We start from the raw sequence: 21,413 nt of genomic DNA on the forward strand, positions 1-21,413 counted from the left end.
AGCGAGTTGCAGCAGCATTAACCCACTCTGGCTGGATGGGAGCGGGGAGCTTGTCCCAGGACTGGCACTGGATCCCCAGGGATGGGATGGGGCTTCTCCCATCTTGTGCTTTGGCACTGTCACCACATTTCCTGCTCTTACCATGTTGACCATGGGTCTCCTTGGATGCTGTTGAATAGGGACCCTCTGCATCAAGTCCTGCTGCTCTCTGGAGGTGCTGGTGACCTGTTGGAAGAATGAATGGAGCTGGAGATGGGTCTGGATTTTCTCACTCATCTTCCCACACACCAGGGGCGAGGTGGTATTGCAAACCATGGGGTGGAAGGACAGCAAAAAGAAACGCACACTTTCATGAGGAACTTATCTTTAAGGAAGATACCCAAAGAACAACCAAGTCCATCACCTAATAGAATTATTGTTGCCAAAACCAGAGATTTCCCCCTCCTGACAAGACATGGCAGCCCCGTGAAGTTCCCATGTGTTTGTACTCCGGAGTAGAGCCAAGCGTAGCACAGACACGTGAGCGAATTGGCCACAGACCCCCAGGAGTCAGCCATAGGATGCCTCCCCACGGGAGGACCAACTTAATGTAAATATTTAGTAGCTCCAGTAAATATTTAACTTCTCTGACATGAGTGAGGATGGAAAAAACAGACCCTGGCGGGCAACCTCGCAAAGCCCCTGGGTGAGAGGCTTCAGAGCACTCTTCCCAACTCTCAGCCCATTGTATGGGCTTCTAGGCGGGACCTGGCTTTCATTAGAGTGTGTGCAGAGCCTAACACAGGGAGGCTGTGATCTAGAATCAGACCATTATAAAAATAGCATGCCCTTTGCATGAGTCAAGAAACACCCGCTCCCAATTAAACGGGAACGTCATCCATCTGGGGTTCAGGCCGGCACTTCAGCTGGCTCATGCTCGGCATTGTGATCATCTCTTTGGGCATTTCCAGCTTGAGAGAGCACTCCTGAGAGGACAAGTTTCTTAAAGGGTGGGCACAAATTGTGCAGCAGAGGAAATTCTGCTCTTCTTTGCTCTTGAGGCTGCTTAACGCAGACGTCAACATTCACAGAGGAGTTTTTGCCCTCCCCAGCTGTGGATGGCTGATGGCTGATGACCACATGGTGATTGTGGTCAATGCAAAATGCCACCTCGCTATTGAGGGATCAGGAATGCCTGGAGCAAGAGGAGACCTGCACTCCCTTGCTCCGGACCCATGCAAGCCAACTCTCTCATCTGACACACTGCACCTCAAAATTTGGTTTTCAGCATCATTTCCTCTCTTTTTAGTTGAAACACCACTGGCTGAAGGGATGTCCCACATGCGTGAGATGCTAGAAAGCTCTTGTCCCATGTATCCAGCTGCCTCAGTACAGTGGTCTGGGATTTCAGGAACTGGCAAGTGGTCACAGAGCCCTGTCACAGCTTGTTTTATTTTGAAGAGCCAGTTTTGTGCAGCGAGACCTAGAAACGCTGCCATCTGGTCGGATGTTTCTGCGCTAATATTAGTGCAGCTAAATATTTGCATGTGGGCCTCTTTTAGCACTGGGGCTCCCAGAGGAATATGGGCCACGTTTCTGGGGTTTTTAATAGAAAGCAAGAGAGGCCAGGAAGTCAAAGGAAGAAAAGGTGTCAGAAAACACCATGTCAATGGAATGGGGCAACGGGGGCACTCCAGCATGGAGAAGAGTCCTCCAAAGGCTCTGTGTGGCCAGTTCCAAGTGATGCTATGGGACTGGTGTCGTGCCACGTGGGTCTGGGCTTGGGTCAAGCTCTGCCTCGTGTGAGGGAGGAAGCCTGACAGGTCAGCAAAGCTAAAACCACTCAGACTCATCCTTCCCGAGACACATTGCCTGATACTGGTTCTCTGAACTGTGGTTTCCTGATGCAGCTGTTTGATAAATATTTATCTCTGCTCTATTGCAAAGCAATTAGGACAGCCTCAGAAGTGGGTTTACTGAAGAGGCACCACAAAAATAAGACAATTTGGATAATGAGTGTATCTATTTATTTTCCATTCATAAGGGCTCTCCTGAAAGCTCCTGCGGAAACAGGCATTTCCCAAAGCTTTGTGTGCCTGTACAGTGCTGCGCAAAGGTTAAAATCCACACCTCTGTTGTCGCTCACCTCCTGCTGGTTTTACCCCAGTGTCCACACACTGAAGCTGCCAGCTTGCACCAGTATAAGGGAGAGATGGACAGCCTTTAATCAGACCACTGGCTGCAATTTGGGAGGCTCCAGTGTCCACATGTGCATATCCCTGTGCAGGCTGTTGGGTAGCACTGCAGGTGAACTTTTGCTGCAGAAATAAAATATGCTGCTGTCCCAGGAACAGGCCTGGGGTTCTCATATGAGGTGCTTGGTCATTGGGAAAACAGTGGAGGGATGAAGTCTCCAAATCAAGCTGTGAGACCATGAAAGAGATGGGGTTTAGTCTCCTACATTAAGCTCATTTTTATCTTCTTACTTTCAACTTTGCCCAGAGAAGGTGCTGGGGCCATTCCCAGGCTGCAAACCCTGTGGAGTGCAGGGTGGACGCATGCAGGTTCCACTAACTGCGATGGGGTCAGATCAGGGGTCAAGCCCCAGTTTCCTGCTCATGTCTACCAGGAGCCTGATCTCATTCCTGTCCCAGGCCACTGCTGCAGGGTTGCACCAGGACATTCCTCAAGTCCTGCTGTCAAACACGGCTGTATTGCACCTGTTCCTGAGGATCAGCCCTATTGTCCCATCCCTGGATGAGGTGTGGAGAGACCAAGGGGTTTGCACATCCTTCGTGGAGGGACTGAAGGGTTTGCACAACCTTTGTGGTGCTGCCGGCAGAAAAAGGAGCTGGTTTTATGGACTTGTAGCACAAACCAAGCGAATCCTCCACGTGTCATGGCCAGGAGATTAACTGAGGCCCAACTCTGGGAGGGGCGACAAAGGGACAGAAGAGCTTCCTTTGTTGGATTTGGGAAGAGGCAGCCACTGCACTCTACTTTGTGGAGTTGCCGCCTCTTGCATTGCTTTCTTCCCCTCTCCCTTCAACAGGTTGCTCAGCACAAGCCTCCCCAGCATTCAGGGCCATCCCACCCCCTCCCCACAGCCCATCACCATCTGCTCGCCACAGCCCAGCACAGCCCAGCCCCGATGCCTTGTCCACTGTGGCTCCACAGCCCTTTGTGCCATTTTATCCCCTCGGTCATAACTCCTCCACCACTTGCCCCTCACTCCCTCCTCCTTGCCTGTAAAGGCGAGAGGTGGGAAGGGAAAGGTTTCCCCAGCTCTGTGCAGAAATGTTCAAGTGTGTCAAAAGACAAAGCCTGTCCCCTTTGCAACCCACCAGCTGCTGCTGCCACAAAAGCAGGGAGAGGAGGGGGGCCAGGAACGTGGGGGGCACTTTGTGACCCGAAAGGAAAAACCTTGAGAAAAGAACAGAATAAATATCCCCTCCTTCCGCCCCTTCTTAACAAGAGGGGACAGAATTAAACACTTTTGTTAAGTGAGGGGCTGTCCCCCACACCAGTTAACACGGCTCCTGCGCCCTGTCCTGGTGTCGGACTTTAACTCACTCTGTGTCGTGTCTTTCTCTTCACGGGCAGAAAATTCAATTAGTCTCGAGCAAATGCCTTCCTAAAGGACACAGAAAACGAAAATAAAGAGGAGAAATCTGCTTTCATCCTGTACAGAAAGAGGCTCTGGGGGGGAAAATACAGATTAGGGAGATAAAGAGGCAGGTTTAGGGCTTTCAAAAGGGTTCTCTCTCTCTCTTCTTTTTTTCTTTCTCCTTTCCTTTCCTTTCTTTTCCTTTCTCTCCTTTTCTTTTCTTTTCTTTTCTTTTCTTTTCTTTTCTTTTCTTTTCTTTTCTTTTCTTTTCTTTTCTTTTCTTTTCTTTTCTTTTCTTTTCTTTTCTTTTCTTTTTTTCTTTTCTTTTCTCTTCTCTCTTCTCTTCTCTCTTCTCTTCTCTTCTCTTCTCTTCTCTTCTCTTCTCTTCTCTCTTCTCTTCTCTTCTCTTCTCTTCTCTTCTCTTCTCTTCTCTTCTCTTCTCTTCTCTTCTCTTCTCTTTTTCCATCCTTTCTTTTCTTTCCTTTCTCTTTTGGGCTGCTTTCTTAGTCTTTCTTTTTTGACTCCTCACCTATCCTCTCTCCCTCTCCCTCTCTTGCTCCTTCTCTCCTACAGCCATCTGATGACCAAAGCCTGATCCCACACACCCCACTGCTGAATCAACCCAAACCCCTGTGTAAGCAGAACTGTGTTTGTCTTGCTGTTAGACTCCAAACCAGCCCTGGGTTTTTGCCTGTCTATGCAGCTCCTCCATGCAGGTACAACACTACCCCACTGCCAGGAAAAGGGAAGGATGGATGTCAGGAACACTTCCCTGCTGGGCCAACCCCCCTACAAGCCACTGGGCTTGGGGATTTCTGTAGGAGCCCTGGCAATTAGTGGCCACTGGAAACCAAGGGGAGCATTTCCAGTGGTTCTGCAGCAAGGAGCAGCTCCCTGTGTGCTCAGGGCTCGGGTGCTGCCGGCCGGGCAGGGCGCCAGGGGGGCACGGAAGGGCTGGTGCCTCCTCCACGGGGCACTCGGGGTTTATCGCGCACGGTGAGAGCAGCGAGCGTTTCCCGGCGGTCGCGCTTCCTGCCCTTGATTGCAGATGCTGCTGTCTAATCACCGCTTCCTCCCCTGCCTCTCCGCTGCACCAGGGCTCAGGGCTCCCTGGCAGCCCAGAGCAGGCTGGCATCATCCCATCCTCTGTGTTCACCTCCCACAACTGGTTCCCCGCTGTTGTTCACCTCCTCCTCCTCCTCTTCCAAGAAGTTCCTCTTCGTGTGCTGGTCTGGTCCTTGGCTGCCAATGCTCTGGAGCAAGGGCTGGTGCCTGATATTGCTGCATGCCAGAGATAAGAGCTAATCTCTGTTTTATGGTCATGAATAAAACTTGCAGATCAGAATCTCTGTGCGGAAATCAGGACCATACAAACCCTCACGGGAGGAGGGAGGGGGGCTGGCAGCACATCCCGTGTACTGAAGCTGTTGTTTTTGTGTGAGCCTGCCCCTACAGTGTACCAGGCTTCACTGGCAGGGAGGTACAGCTCAGCAAGCACTGGGCAAGAGGGGCCAAATACACTGGTGGGCAGAAGGCTTCATTTTTTGACTCATCAGGGGCTGGGCATGGGGATTTGACCACTGAGTCTCTCCTGAACACAGCCTTCTGGAAGGTAAGAGGGGGAGACAGAAAGAGAGGCACTGTGCCATATAAGAACCTGATTTTTTACTGAAATAGCTCACAACACCAAGATTTTAAGGCATTGACTGTGTCTCTCAAGGTCAAGCTTTGAGAGGGAAAGACTCCACAAACAACACAGGAATTGCCTGGAAAGCGAGAAAAGTTGGCTGTCCTTCCTTCCAGCTGTTGCCATCTCTTTATGTGCACCCAACATCAGGCAGAAAACTTGAGTTTTTAGCTTGCATCCTTCTTCCCAATATCTCTCCTGCAAGCTCCCTGCCACACAAGCAATGGATATGCTTGACTGTTTCTGCTGGCACGGGCTTCATTGCCCAGAGCACAGGGGGTGATGGACTGGACTGCTTTCAGGTTGCTTTTGGAAATGAATGTGTAGCTATGGCCTTCCAACCTTTGCCAGCTGGAAGGAGGATGAGCCAAGCAATCTGAAGTACCAGAGGACAAGACTGTGTGGGATGGAGTGAGGAGATGGTGGAGTCTCCAAGAAAAAGGGTGGACAAAGAAAAAGTAGGAAAAGAGTCAGGCCGTAGACTCAGAGGGAGAAAATCAGTTTGGAGTCGGGGGTTTGTGTCTTGGTTTTTGCCTGTGTGCAGGCTTCCCTGAGGTTATCTTGTTCTGGCTGAAAGCTGGAGGGGGGCTGGTGAAGGAACTGTTCAAAACCAGTAGGGTAGTGGCGGAGCGCTGGTTAATGAGTTACTCGCTCGTAGCCCCGAGCTCCTGTGAGCTGCTTTCATCTCCGAGCCAAAGGAAAGGATGGATCATTCTTCAGCAGCTTCCTCTGCAACATCTGGGCTCTGCAAGAACCGGCTCTGGATCTCTGGGAGCAGCACAGCAACCACAGCCCTCCCGGGCATGGGATGCTCCCGCTGTCCAGCACCGTGGATGCATCCAAGGGATCTGCTGGAATTTGAACATAGTCTTGGTGCCACCAACAGCTGTTGTTCTGGCCCTGATTCAAGTCTTGGATCTCTCCAACATGGACAACCCAGTGTGCTCCAGCCCCCTGTGCCCCTGCTCATGTTCCAGGCTGTGCACTACCCATGGCTTAAATAGTTTAAAGAGAGTGATGGCAGACACTGCCTCATGGCAAATTCCTCATGGTTATCCATGAAGTCATCATGGCCTCCTTGCCCACTGCCCTGGACTCGTTGTCCTGACGTCCTCTATTCCCTCACTTTAAGTTACATTTTTTGCCTGCTCTCCCTCCCCTAAACAGGGCTACCAGGCTCCATACTCCGGAGAGAAATTCCCACTCCTGTTCCCTTCCTGGTCTGATGAGACAAAGTAGAAAAAATGGTCTGAGGGGAGAAGAAAGGAGCTGGTTTTGAAATGAATAGAAGCTGCTGGTCAGGCTGCCACTGAACAGACAAAGACTTTCCAGCGTGTAGCTGCTTGTCTATGCAGGGAAATTAATTGGAACAGCTTTTCCAAATTAGCTGCATCTGATGATGATAAAAATAATAAAAACAAATAGTGGATTAAGTTAAATTAGGAAAAAGCAGCTTTATTCTGGAATAGGCGTGTCCACATTCCAGCATATTTTATTCCACAATAGCAGCTTTGCTGTGCTGCTCTGTGCAGACAAGCCCTGACACCGGCCCTGTGCACGCTCCCGCTCCTCCTCTGCAGGGCAATCCTGCCTGCTTGTTCTCCCCTCCTGCTGCCAGAGGCTCCTTCAGACTTTCTGCTTCAGGCTTCCATTTTTCCAGCACTTTTCCCTGTTTGAATGTCCTCCAAGAACCTGGTCCAGCCTGTGGTTTTGGTGTTTCTTGTCCCAGTGAAATCTGCCCCCAGCCCTTTCCAAACATGTCTGTGACCCTGCTGCCCCTGATCCCTGCAACAATCCCCCATCCAAATTTGAACTAATTCCCACCTTGAAAATTCACTTGATTCCTTTTTTCCCCTGAAAGTTGGCTCCTGGATTGCACAGGCAGCTTGTCTGCCTTCAGCTTAGCTCCTAAGTGACATCTGCACACACACACAAAAATCCCAGATTTATTTTGGATGGGGAAATATGAGAATTTGGCACACACAACCAAACTGCGACCTCTCTGACCAAGCTGCGTTTGCAGAGCCTGGTTGCTGGATCTCATTTCATTGCTGCCAATTCCATGGGCTCAGTCTGCAGTAGGGTGAGTAGGAGTGACTCCACTGACCGTACAGAGCTACAGCATCTTATATCAGATTAGGATCTTGCCCTTTCTATTAGAAGAAAGACATAATTTTAATTATCTTGACATGTTTATCGCTGTGAGCCTGGGCCCGTTATCTCCACGGGTTCATTCTCAAATGTGCAGAGCTGCAAGAACATGATTGTCTTTTTGTAAAATCCCGCTTGAGGTATTTCTGCAGCTGCACTTTGTGTCAAAGGATAAAAAATGTGCAGGGTGACTTTCCTCGCATTGTTGAGCGGGAGTAGCTGCTGTTTGCTTCGAGCCATTGCCTACACAATGGGGCTTCAGCTATTACAGCTAATTTATGGGTCTGCATGTGTTTACCCTGTCAAACTGTCTTGTGGGGAGGGTTTAAAGACATCAAAAAAGCGGTTTGTGTTAGTTTCCCTAAAAGTTGCTTCGCTGTGTGGATTGAAGTGCAAGAGCTACTGGCTCGCTGTGTGTCAGGTTGACTCCTGACCCCACACAGCAAATCCAGGACTCACCCCAGAGCCACCCATCCACTCATGGGAGCATGTGTGATTTAAAGTTGCCCATTGTCATTCAAACCCAGCTACCCCATCTCCCTTGCCAGTGTGCCCATAGTAAAACCCCATTGCCTTTTTAATTCTTTGATCTTTATATCATCTCCACAAAGGTTTTCTTTTTTTCATTGACATTTTTGATGTGAATTTGAAAAAGACTTGAAAGTTCTGCCTTGTGGTCTGCTGAGTTACCTGCCTGATTCTGCATCCATCTCACTCTTAGACTGACCAAAGTCATCCTGCAGATTTCCTTCTCCCTGCTTGACCAGCTGGGTAGTTTGCATCAGATGTAGTAAATTCCTTGTGAATTATTATTTGTGTTTATTATTTGCTACACCAAAGGGCCCAGGCATCCTAGGCATGGGGTCCTTGACCAATGCACGGAAAATATTCTCTCTTTCCCACCAAGTTTTACGATCGAAGAACAAAACACAAGATAACTGAGGCTTGTCAGAGAGCCCCAGACCACAGTGTCAGCCAGCCCTAAATAGTCCCACCATCATCATCAGGGCTAAAAATAAGTCTAGTGAGGTTTATTTTCATTATTATACTGCCAGAATATATCTTCTCTAGCATATGACCTTGCTCCAGCCCCATTCCCAAAGCTGCCAGGAGCAGCCTTCCTTCTTCCTCCTCTTCCTCATCCTTGTCCCACCATTCCCATCCCCTCGGGGAGCCCCGCCCGCCGCTGCCGCCAGCCCCGGGGTCCCGCAGGTTGCAGCAGCAGCAGATGGCAGCCGCAGGGGCCGGGTCCCTTGTCACATCGCCGCCGGTCACTGCCTGGAGCCCCCGCCGGCCCCGGGCTCGGCGTTTGTTTGTCTAACGCGGCCCAAAGGGCTGGGCCCCGCCGGCCCCGCTCGGGTGGCAGCTTCATCCCGGCCATGCTCGTGCTTTCCTGGATCACACGGCTGACCCCCAGGGCCGGGAGCGTGCTTTCCCCAGACAGCAGCTCTCGCCACGTTTTTCTGACAGGGTCTGTATAGGTCAAGGCAGAGCCCAGTCAAATCCAGCTCCAGAAACATGGGAAGGAATAAGGCAGCAATAACCCGTCCAGGATAATAGCTCTGCCCCTCAGCAAGCCTAGGATAGCATGGAAGTGGCTCAGGAAGTGGCTGGAAGTGGCTTTGTCCCCTTCACACCTGTGCTGAGCCATTTAGGACAACTTCTGCATCTATTACTCCTGTGTTGGTCCATGGAGACCCATCCTGGCCTCTCAGCCCGGTGCTGGGGGATGAAGGACCTTGCTCAGGTAGGTGCAAAGTGCTACTGGCAAAAGGCAGAGCAACAAGCGAGGGTGGCAATGAGAAATTGCTTGTGGTCACAGGGAATGTTCAGGATCATAAGAGCACACTGTGATCTGTAGTTATCAGGAGGAGGTTGGGGAATCAAATACAGCGAGTAGGTTATGAAAAGGAGAAAAGCAGCAATGTGGCCAACGATTTTTAATTTTTCCTACAACAATCAGGGGAAACTTATCTCCAGACTCAGGGTGCAAGTTTAATTTTACCCTTTGCTCTCCTTCCCATCATTCAGTGGAGCACAATGGTAGAGACGCAGCCTCGGACGTTTCTCCTTCTGAGGGATGCCTGCTTGCTCTGGTGTGGCAAAGCCCATATCCTGGGATAAATGCCCTAATCTCAGGGCTGGAAGAGGAGATTCCCGTGGTGGGCTCCTGTCTCCTGTGCCCTTTCATTCCCTGTTATAAGCGGGAGTATTGCAAGTCTCACAAACAGTGTACAGAGCTGCTGTGTCAAAGAACTGCTTGGTTTATGTACAGCAGACAACAGCAGAGACAAAACTAAAGCTCAAAGCAGGGACATGGCGTGCCCAAGTCTGCTGGCAAGGAGGGACAGGGGCTATAAGTCACTCTGCTGCAGTGACAAATCCGATGGCAGCACTGAAGCAGAGCTCAGCCCCTCACAACTTCAGGGATGATTGTCCAAGGGAGCCTGGGGATGCCGTGGGGGGCACAGAACAACCCTGCCAGCCCCAGGGCTCATCCCACGGCCAGTGCATAGCGTGACACCGTGAGAGGGAAGCCGTCAAGAAGCAAACCCATTCTCTCCTCAGAGCAGAATTGCTTTCATAGCTATACCCCCAGCGCTTCCCAGCCTCTCTGTCTTTTGCTTAATTAACTACAGAGCTTGTATGATTTTCTTTTTTGTGTAAAAAAAAAAAAAAAGAGAGAGAGAAAGAAAGGGTAAAAAAAAAAAAAAAATGGGGAAGAAGGGGGAAAAAAAAATGAGAAAGAAAATCAGAGAAGAATGCCATTTTTGAAAACGCCCCCCGCCTCCGCGGGATCGCACGGATTTGCAGCCCCACGGCGGCTTCCGCCACCGCCCGCCCCCGCAGGACCCCGGCGCTGCCCGGCTCCCCCGCACACAGATGTGGGCTTCCCCCGGGCCCCCGGCGCTGCGCTGGGAAAGGCCAAACCTGCCACGGTCCTTTCACAGCTCTGTCAAGAACATCACCCCCCCGCTGGGGCATCCCCCGCATCCCGCACCGTCCCGCAGTGGCAGCCCGGGGCGGTGGGAAGCACTGCGTCCCCCGCTCCATTTTCCTCAGTAGGAAGGATTCCCGGTAAATAAACAGCAGCTGTTGGTGAACTGGATCGGAGGCTTTTTCCCATTCTCCGACCGGAGCTGTGATTGCGTCCAGGTGTGGGGAGCCGGGGCCGGAGGCTGAGCACGGAGATGCTGGGACAGATTTGGCATCGTTCAGTTTGAACAGTGATGGGATGACTCAGGGCTGCCCTCAGCACTGAAAGACAAGACTCTGTGGGGTGAGAGTGACCGTGCCTCTAGCCCCGGAGCTGTCTGCCATGGGGAGGCAGTTTTGGGGAGCTCACAAGGCTGGTCTCCATCCCCAGTGTCCTCTCATTTACCCAGATTTCACGTCCCTCTCCCCAAGACAGTGTTGCAGGGAGCTCTGCAACACGGTCCCCATCACATCAGGCTGTACCAAAGCCTTCAATCTTGGTGGAAACTTGGCTTGAGACACAGGAAATCAAACTCAGTTTCACTTCAGTTTGGTGTTTTTGGGTTTTTTTTAATGTTGAGGTAGGTCTACAGATCTGAGATCAGCTCGAGCTCAAGGGCCTTTGCAGTCTGGTCTTCATCCTTGCCTGGGCAATACCCTGGGGAGTCTCGATGTTGTCCCTGGGGCAGGTGGCAGCCCCAGAGCCGTAGGGATGCTGATTGAGCTGTAGGGATGCTGATTGAGCTGAGGAGTGAAAAGGTGCATCGTAGCTCATCCTGCATGGTAGCTTTGTGCTGTCCCATGGGCACCCGTGAGGACCCACAAAGCCCACGGGTGAAAGTGCAAAGCTGCATTTTCAGTCACTGGGGAGGGAGCTCAGTCACAGGTGAAAAGGGTCACATCCCATGGCTGCACTGGATGCTGCCTCCTTCCCAAACACCCACGAACTGCCCACCCTGATCATGCTGACTCCTCCATTAGGGACTTTCTCACACGGGTACAAGCCAGAGCTGTTGTCTCTCTGCGATGTCAGAGCTCTCACCAGACCCCAACAAAACACCTCCCCATGCCCACTGTCCTCCTGCCGCTTAGGGACTCTGACGGCTGCACTCTGCGCCCGCCCTGGCAATGGCACGGCAGGCTCGGCCATGAATCACTGTCTGGCACGGACAGCATCCCTCTCCATACCACACCTGCCACGCTGTGGTTCGCCCTTCCCCTGGACAAGTTTTTCCCCCTCCCTTTGAGAGTGGCTCTTTTCAGCTCCCCGTGGAAGAAGCCTGTTCTCCCGGTGATGGATTGCACCTGATTTCAATATCAATGAGGCTCTGCCTGCACAGCCCCAAGCAGCCTGTTTAGTCGAGGTTTGTTAACAGGATCACTCTCCTCCTCACATCCCTCCCTGCTGCTTCCTACTCTGCACCGGGGAGGCAGTGGCTGATCCATGCTTGGGAATGGATTTTCCTGCCAGTCAGGCAGGCAATGCTGGTGACAGGGCAGTGATGTATCAGACGCAGGGATGGCCTTGCAATGGGGTTTGCCAAGGGCTGTTCAGTCGGAGAAGGGTGGTCAGTATGGGGCATCCACTGCTGAGCATGCCACCCGAGGAGACTGATGTTGCCATGGTGCCTTCTCTCCCTCTCCTGATATAAAAAAAAAAGAAAAAGAAGAGAAAAGATGATCCTTTCTTTTCTCCCGGGCTTTTATCTCCCCCTCTAAGAGTGTTGCTTTGAGTCCTGTGTTGAAGGCATGCATTGCTAAAGGAGCCAGAGGGAGCCATAAATTCAGGCGACCCTGAGCGATGCCTCTTGCCCCACACCCCATCCAATGAGGGGCCTTTGTTCTTCCCACTGGCTGCGATTTATGGTTCTCAAGCCAGGGTTGTTCCCAAGAGAGCTGTCACCCTCATCCCCAAACTGACAGACAAGCCACCAAAGAGGCACCGAGTGTGTTTTGGCAGTGCAATACCTGTTCCAAAAACAGCAGCCTTGCTTTGAGCCAAACCCAGCCTGAAGAGATGCCCACTGCTCTGCATGTTGTATGTCCCACGGGGATAAGAGTCATGACTACAGCCTTCTGCTAACCAGCTTTTCAAAGCTATCCTGTGGTTTGGAGATCCTCAGCTCCATTCCCACCACATGGGCCAAAGGGGTGTCAGCAGCCCTGTGAGGTGCCAGCCTGGCGAGCTGTGAACAGGCTCCTGACTGCCAGGCTGCAGTTCATTGGGAGCATCCTATGGGCTTCTTCAGCAAGAAAAATCCCCTGCCATATCTTATCTGGGAGAGCAAAAAAGGCAGAAACTCTACTGATATCAACCCTCCGCACTGAAAAAGTACAAGTGAAATCATCCCCAAAAAACACATCCTTCCAGATCATCCTGGCTGCCACATGTGGTCAGATCAGGGCCCAGATGAGAAGAATGGAAAGTCCCATGGAAAAGGTGAAGAAGCGATGTGAGTTACTCATCCAGCTCTGGCTGGCCCAAAGAGCAATCCCCTGGCTCTCCATGTGAGTGCAGGACACTTAAGTCTGTGCCTGTATCCCCGGGGATCTTACAGAACTGCTGAGCCAGAGTCAGCATCTGTTCCCCCTCTCCTCTCCCCAGAGTTTAGTTAGGCTTTATGTCATGGAGAAGAGGAAAAGGAAAACAGAGGGCGAGGGGAAGCAGTGCAAACTGTAAAAACAGTGAAGGACTCCTCCAGCACCCCGGGGAGCTCAGGAATGGGAATGAGGGTCTAAATTTTCCAACAAGAAAACTAAACTCTGCTGATGAGCCAGGGAAGTGCGTCCCTCTGGATGAGGTCAAGACAATCTGAAATTTTGGGCCTGCCAAACAACTTGTCTTCCTTTGCAATCCCCTGCCTTTGTCCTTTTGATGCCTAGGTTTGTGTCTCGCATATCTGTGACTGAGTTTTGGACTTCTGTGGTTGTTTCTGTGCTAACGCTGCTCCAGGGATCCAGGTGAGAGCCTGTGGTAATGCTGGCATAATGGCACAGCTATCCTGCACCAGCTCTTACCAGGACCTGGCTGGATAAATCTGACCCCATAAACACCCTGTTGCCCTGCTTTTATTCATGAACTAGCATCTGTTGTCACACAAAGCACGGCGTGATGGCACAGTTGATCACATTGCCTCCAAGCCCTGTGGTGACACCCCATGAGCCAAGGACACAGCTTGGCTTCCCACTGTGGTGCACATTCACTGGGGTCCCTGTGACAGCAGCTGGGGTGGCTGTCCAATCTTGGCTCTGGTCCTGCTGACAGAAGCCGAGATGAATTTTCCTCTCTCCATGGCTCACATGGTGACAGCAGCTGTGAGGGCACGGGGACTTGCCTTTCACATTGGTCATCACTCCTTCTCTTGACTGACCAAGTCAAGACTCTACCCGTGGGGCTTCTCCACCCGGAAAGGATTTTGCTGACTTTTTATTGAGGTTCACTTTCAAGACTGGGGCTGAGCAAGCAGCTGGGGAGGTGCCAAAGCTGCTGCTTCGGAGACCCGCTCCCCGCCGGGGCCGCGGGGGCCGCTGGCAGCGAGAGGAGCAGCTGCGCACAAGAAGTTGCATCACGGAGGTGGATGTAGGTGGGGCCGGTGGCGGGCGGTTCGTGCCTTGGGGCTGCTCTTGGCTGCGGTGTCTGACAGCTGCTGGCAGGTAAGGGCTGGCCGGCAGGATCAGCGCTGTCTGAAACGCAAACGCGCACCAGAAAAAGGAGCCGGAGGGCAGGGATGGGCAAGCACGCTGGAGTCTTCTTGACAGCTGGATTTCCTGTGCCTGCGCCAGCTCCCTGACGCAGGTCTCTCCCCAGGCCCCGTGCAGCTTCTGGGGCCGCTGATCCCCTGGATATGAGGGACTGGAGAAGTCCAGGATGCAGCGAGGGGTCTGCAAACCTCTCACTGTACAGGCAGCTTTCCCCCCAGGGCTCCCTGATGGGAAGGGACTGCGGGGAGTAGCAGCTTTAGCCCTCAAGCAGAGATTGAGCGTGATGGAAATACTCCAGCAGGTCTCCAGTAGGAAGGTAAAACTTCTTCCAAGCCCAGCTCCCTGCAAAGATTTCCTGAGGGCTCAGCTGGAGGCTGCCTAGGGATCTAACCTTGCACGGGCGAGACGTGCAGCTGCCTCCTGCACCCACTCCACTGCCTCCCGCCAAGCCACAATCCACAAAACAGAAGTAACTGGGATCACACGAGCTGTACCTCTGTGGGTTTTCCAAGTGAACTCCTGGGAAGACTAAATAGTATTGATCTCTCCCCTTTCTTCTCCAGAAATTCCCTATGTGTGTGGGTTTTTCCTTCCAGCCTGCGCATCATCACAAGGAATCTGGTTTTGGTAGCTCCGGCCTCCCCAGTCCATTTGTAGGAAGTATGAGCACAGCTTGAATGATGCTGCCAAGTTGTACCACGTGCCCATCAGGCACTTTTGGCAAGTTCTGGAAGTGAGTAAAACGCGGGACTGACATGCATAGAGACATCCGTAATATTTTCCCGGGCAGCTCTGTGGCATGCAGGGCATCAGCATTGTGGTTAATTAAACTGCAGTCTCCACAGCAACCAGGCAGGAATAGGAGGAATTATATATTTGCTTTTATTTATAGTGGCAGCCTTCATCCTGCGATTAAATGGGAACCAGCCCCTCTCCCCTCACACACAGCAGCTCCAGGGCAGCTTCTGCAGCGGGAGAGGGAAGAAAAGGCTGCTTGTTTCTTAAGATGCCCTTTGCTATTCAAGTTTCTTCTACGTGGTTTTATTCAGCTGCATCTTACACCAGGCATCAAACAAGCCCCAGACTATTATGTGCTGAAAGTTTTCCCCATGGAGCAAGCTGCTTGGATCCGCCTTGTGTTTTCCAGTCCATCTCCCCAGTGAGACATGCAGACAAGTTAAAACAGGCAGATTTCGACAGGGCCTAGAAAGAGGGTTGTGAAGGATCTGCCAGGCGTGGAAGGGCTGCCTCCCCTTGCTCCCTGTCCTTCCCAGTGGAAATCAGGAAGGCTGCTGCTTCCCCAGCTTCCAACATGCGGGTTTTCTCCCACACCAGCACCCCCAGGCCCGATGCCAACAGGCCAGTCCCTGGCAAGAAGGAGGAAATTTGTCACAGTGGTGGCGGGGTGGGGAAGTGATGGAGGTCTACACAACAGGGCTCCAAGCGAGGGTGGGGACTTCACTGCTAATGTGAGCTGAAGTCTGGTTAGGCAAGGGCTGCTCACAGCCCCGAATCCCTGAGAGTGCTCCCTCCCTCCTGGCCCCAAGGCACCCCCAGGGCTCAGGAAGAGGGGCAGGGTTGGGGCACCTCTTTCCCCAGGGGGAAATTTTTCCGTAGCTGGAGCTGGAGAGTATCCAGTGGCCAAGAAGATCCCCAAGGGTAGATTACTCATCTTAGTGATGAGCTTTTTGGTTTTCTGGACTGAAGCTCCAAGAATTTGCATCCAAGCCTGGCAACAGCATTTATTCACTAAATTACCCAAAAAAAGGGAGTTTGCGGAAGCAAGAGGTTTAGGTGAGAGGTTGGACTGAAAATGGAGGAAAAAGGAGAACAGACAGTGAAGGAAAAAGGGGAACAGAAAAGGGGAACTTTGTGGGGTGAAAAGGCATATTTTAAAGTTCTTTGGGGAAGAGGACCTTCACCTTTATCCAGACCAACCAATTACACTGTTTTGAAAATTTCTGCTTACAGAAGCTTGGCTCGGGAGCTGAGCTGCCTCTGGTGAACAGGATTGAGTTCACTAAAAAATGTGCCCTTTTGTGGGGAACCAACAATGTGCAAATCCAGGACAAATGCAAATGCAGGGCTTCAGCCAAAACAAAGGAGAGGGATCATTTGGAAGATGTTGAAACGTCTTGTTTCAACATTTTTTTCAGAACAAAGTGCGCTTTTTTTTATCTTCTTTATTTCAAAACAGCTTTTCCTATTTGAACAGTGCTGCGAGCCAAAAGCAGAAGAAAGGTTAAAAAGGTGCAAAGGGAAGGAAACATTGTGGATTTGGTTGGAGGGATGTTTCAGGTTGAGCTGAAACAACTTTTTTTGACATCTTGCCAAGTTTTTTCCACTTGGTACTTTTTTGGCGCAGACAGCAAGCAGAGAAACCCCATCCCACAGAGCACCCTGCCAACCAGGGATGGAGTCTGCCATGCAGCCACCCCAAAATACCCTTCTGCTGCTTAAAATAACCCAGTTTCTTCTGCTCTCGGCCAAATTTTCAGGGCTGTGAGCGCAGCATCGCTCAGTCTCTCTGCCTGCTGAGGAAACACATCGGGCGAAGATCAAATTCTCCCCGGGGTCAGAAGTCCCCCCGCGTCCCCGAGGGGAGCCAGCTGCTCCATCCCAACCGTCTCCCACCTTCCCGCACCGCTCTGTTTTTCCACTGGAGCATGCGAAGCCGAAGCGGACGAGGAAGAATTCGGCCCTTTGTGTGAGCTGAATGCGGGCCATGTGTTGCGCTAATGCTGCCGGTGAGCCCACCCCGAGCTGCGCATTCAGCCCTAGATTAGCGCAGCTATCAGGACACATTTAGATATGGACGATTTCCTCCGCCGTCGCCGGCGAGGGGGGACGGAGTGTGGGAAAGCTCTTCCCTGGGCGCGGGGCCCTTCTCTCGCCCATCGCGGCCCAATCCCAGGGCCGGGGGCCGGTTGTTAATCGGATTCCCACCGCGCCAGGCGAGATACAGCAGCGGCGTGTGACCTTCCCGGAGGTGCGGGGCGGCTGAGGAGCCCTGTGGGAACCAGGGCGAGGAAGGCTCTGCTAGAAAGGAGGAGACTTTTCAGGGTTCAATAGTCAAGGTCTTTTCCAGCAGGCCACTGTGCCTCGCAAGCTCGCATCCCACCTGTGATGTCCCCAGCTAATAGCGCACCCCCACAGACAGCCCACCGGAGCGGAGCAATGTTAACCCTTGGTGGCCTGGCTGTTTGGGAGTTAATTTAGAGGGGCAGAAAACACGTGGGGGAGGGAGGGGAGAGGCAGATACCTCACTTCAGTGGAAGTGGCATCACCCTGTTCCTGTTAATAGCTTGAAAGCCTCCCAGACCAGGCAGGAGAACTGGATCCAGGCTGGGGCAGCAGCTCTTCACCTGCTGTCACGGGCTTCACAGCGCTAAAGCAGCGTGCAGATGGCACATCCTCACAGTCCTGACCTTGCCAGCTCTGCCCAAAACTGAGGTCCTGCATGGGAACACCCTGCCAGGTGGGACTGATGTCTCCTTTCTGTTACTGGAGGCAATATGTGCAATACTGAGGTCATGTGATTTCTTCCCCATTAGCAGCGTGCCAGGGACTACCAGACAGGAGTTCTGGCTCCCTCCCTCCCCTAAACGCGTGCTGTTTGGGGCAAACGTATGCCATGTACTGTTGTAAACGGATGGAATTGAGAGCAACACTGTGCAGGCAGGACTTCAGCTGTGACCAGGAGGGCGGACCCAGGCTGGGCCAGGCGCCCAGCTCCCCGCACTGGGAGCAGTGGCTGTGGAGGGACTGCTGCAGGGACGGGCTGCAACGGGGCCACAGCCTCAGAGACCTGTGGGCAGACACGGTCCCTCCTGTCCCCTCCACCCGAACCGAAGTACCTGGAGCAAGCGTGGGCTGCCTTGACTGATGCCCCAGGTACGGGGACCATCAGGAAGGTGTCAGGATGGTTCATGGAAACCTTGGGGCAGGCTTTGGGGGATGGGGCTGGGTTGGCTCGTGGGAATGGGCTGCAACGGAGAGCAAGCCCCTGCGGGGACACTTCCAAAGCGAGTGCCAATCCTGCCACCTCCTCCTCCCACCCCCGCGGCGCCTCCGCACCCGCTCCCGTGCTGCCTGCGGACCCCCGCCGGGAACGGGCTCTCATTCCCCACCTTCCCAAAGCGGGGAGGAAGGACGGCAAACTTCACACCAGAGTGTCAGGCAGGCTCCCAGGACACCTCCACAGCATCCTGCCCCTCCACCCCCGTGCCTTCTCACCCACCTCCTGCTCCTCCCTCAGATGTCGCTATAAAGACATCAGTGGCAGTAAAGAGGTTAATGCGTGTGGGAGGGGGAGGCGGGGGAGAGGGAAGCGGTTCCCATGAACCGGGTCCAAGGCTTATACAGCCTCCTTAGCAAAGCAGAGCATCTGGCCCTGGGGTTCATTTGCCCCGGAGCAGATGGTCCTGTCCTCCATCCATGCGGCCGGGCAGGCGGGCGATGGGCTCTGGCCGATGCTGAGCCCCAAAGAGCCTTTTGTCACTTGGAGATTTCGCAGGAGATGAGGCTGAGCCGCACGGGGGGGAGGGAAAGGGGCAGGAAAGAGGTGCCTGGGAGAGTTCTGAAACTCTCAGTCCGAACAGGCTCCTGTAGGTGTTTCTTCTGATATAAAATCCTCCAGAGCTCAGTGCTGATCTCTTAACACAGAGCCCACATCTTTAGCTGTGCCCAGCTCCAGCTCACTTCTACCCAGTGTCCCTCACTCAGAGTGGCACTGGGACCTTCTGGCCCTCACCCTGTTGAGTGCACGGGCATCAGTGTGAAGAGGAGAGATGGCTTTGGTCAGCCTGCCTGGGCACGTTGTCTTACTGGAAGGAGGCTTGGCACGTTCAAAGCCACAAGTCCAGCTCCGCCTGCCTTGTCACACTGCCTGAGGAGGCTCAGCTGGGACAGGCTGGGAGCTCCTGCTTGGAGAGGCCTTGGGGAGAAAAGCCACATCTTCTGTCACCCCCTCAGGGCTATGGTGCTGGTCTCCCAAAGCCTGAGCATGCCCTGAGGCAGTAGTTTGGGGATGCCCTCCCTGCCCAGAGCAGAGAGTTAGAACCCCCAAACCAGCTGCTACACTCATTGTCTATGCTGCTGAGCAAGGTGCTTGGTGGAGAACACCCTTGCCAAGGATGCTGCAGAAAAGATTTATGATGGTTTAAGGATGTAACCAGAGCTGAACATAGTGGGTTCCTGGTTTCCTAAGAGGAATCTCCCTCTAGTACATAGGAGGTTTCCATGCCTGGGGCTGCTGGACAAGGTTAAAGCACAGTCCTGGAGCAGGACTTCAGCATTATATTCGATGTACCAGGTGTGAATCATGACTCTGGTTTGCTTCCTTTCATGTGTGACATCTCTCTGTGGTGTCTGGAGGGAACTCAGGGCTCCACGTCCATCTGCATTGGAGAACAACCTCCTTGCTTATCCCCTCTGAAGAGAGAGTTGAACTTCCTGATTTATCCATATCTAGGCTTACAATCTCTAACAAAACAGTTCTGGGCCATGTCCTCAGCAGCTGTGACATGATTGTTGTTACCAGATATTTAAGCAAACCCTCCCTCCCTTTGCTGTCCAAGGACTACAGCACTTTCTCATCACTTCTCTTTGTGCTGGAACAGGATCCCTGAGACAGCCCCTTCCAAATTTCTGTTCCAGGTCTGAGGACCTGCGATCCTTCACTTGGATCTTTCCCCTTCCTCAGATGACTTCACACTGTGGCACTGCTTCTTTTGTCTTCTCACCAGCCTCTGAAAACCATAACACATCCCCAGTGATGTTGGATGTTTTGCAATGGTTTTTAAAGATATCCCACATCACTGGGGATTTCTGGGACCTCCTCTGCTCAGGAGGAGGAGGAGGAATATCAGCTGTTCTGGCTCCTCCAGGCTTTCTTCTGAACCTGGCCCAGAGACCCACCTGTGCTGCTGCTCCTCTGGGTGTACGGAGGTGGAAGGAAAGCTGAACTCAACAGGGACGCCAGATGGACCTCCATCATCCCTGCTCTCCTGTGGAAACTGGATCTTCCACTAGCCCTTTGCCAAGAATAAAGAGACTTGATTAAACTGTGATTTTGCCCACACTCTCCTCAGCCCTCCAGGTCTCTGAGCTTCCAGGACAGCTGTAAGTTATTCCAGGAAAGTTTATATCCTCCCATCCTGCTGGGTTTTCCTACCTTGGCTCCACCACGTCCCAAAGGGAGGACAACACTAGCACAGACCTTCCTCTGGAAGCCTGTTTACTGGAGGATGGGAGTAATTTTCCAGATGTGCTGGAGGGAAGTTTCTTTATCCAGGGACCTGCCCACCATGTGTTTGTATCCCTGCTAAGGCATCTTTTCCTCACATGGAGGATGCTGGGCAGCCAGCCCAGCTTGCATGAGCCTGGACCTGCTCCCAAACACCTCTGCTGGGGCCGTGTCCGACGGGCTGCACGCTCCTGCACGCGGCACAGGCTGTGCAGCTGAGGGCAGCTGTCCCCACACAGCACTGGGGACACCAACCAGCCCTGCACCAGGCTCACTGCCACCTCCCCAGCTGCTGCATGGGCATTTCTACCCACCTAAGAATGTTCTTCCCCATCCAGGGACACGGCAACAGGTCCCATCATCTCCAGAAACTCGTGTGATTTCCCACCCGACTCAACGTGCTCAACCACATGGAGCTGCAGAGGCTGCCTCATGGCCTGGCAGTGTATTTCTCTTCCCAGAAGAGGTAGCCAGGAGCCAGCTTGGTTTAGGGAGCAGAGAAGAATAAAAGGAAACACAACGAGTTGAAGTGCAATAGGAAGCGAGTGGCCAAATGCGAAAGACAACAGGGGAAAGTCAATGGCAAACAGCTGTGGTGCAGATGCTGAGCAGAACCGAAAGCCTCGGCTCCATGGGCAGAGCATGATGAACCAGCAGATGCAGCTTGGGATGAGTAAATTGGTTCATCGCTGAGGGAGAAGGTCATTTGTCACCTCAGGCAAAACCAGTGTATCACAAATGGGAAACTGCAAATTCTCGGTGACATTGCACCGTAACGCAGAGAAACCACAGACGATGCTGAGGAGAGCGGCCAGGACACTGGAGGAGCAGGCATTGGGCAGGAAGAGAAAGGTCTTGACCCAACTACATCCCATGTTTAGGTTTAAGCAAGTAAACAGTCACATTCATTTTCAAGTGCTTTAATGTTTTATTAGGATTTTAAAAGTGTTGAAAAGTCTGTGAATCCAGAGCAGAGGCTCGGCTGAGAGAAGAGGGAGGAACCGATCAGTCAGCACGAGAAGGCTGGCGATAAGGGATCAGTCAGGGACTGGTTTATATCAGTG

Source organism: Corvus moneduloides, chromosome 16, assembly GCF_009650955.1.
Source record: "Corvus moneduloides isolate bCorMon1 chromosome 16, bCorMon1.pri, whole genome shotgun sequence".
Classification (NCBI taxonomy): domain Eukaryota; kingdom Metazoa; phylum Chordata; class Aves; order Passeriformes; family Corvidae; genus Corvus; species Corvus moneduloides.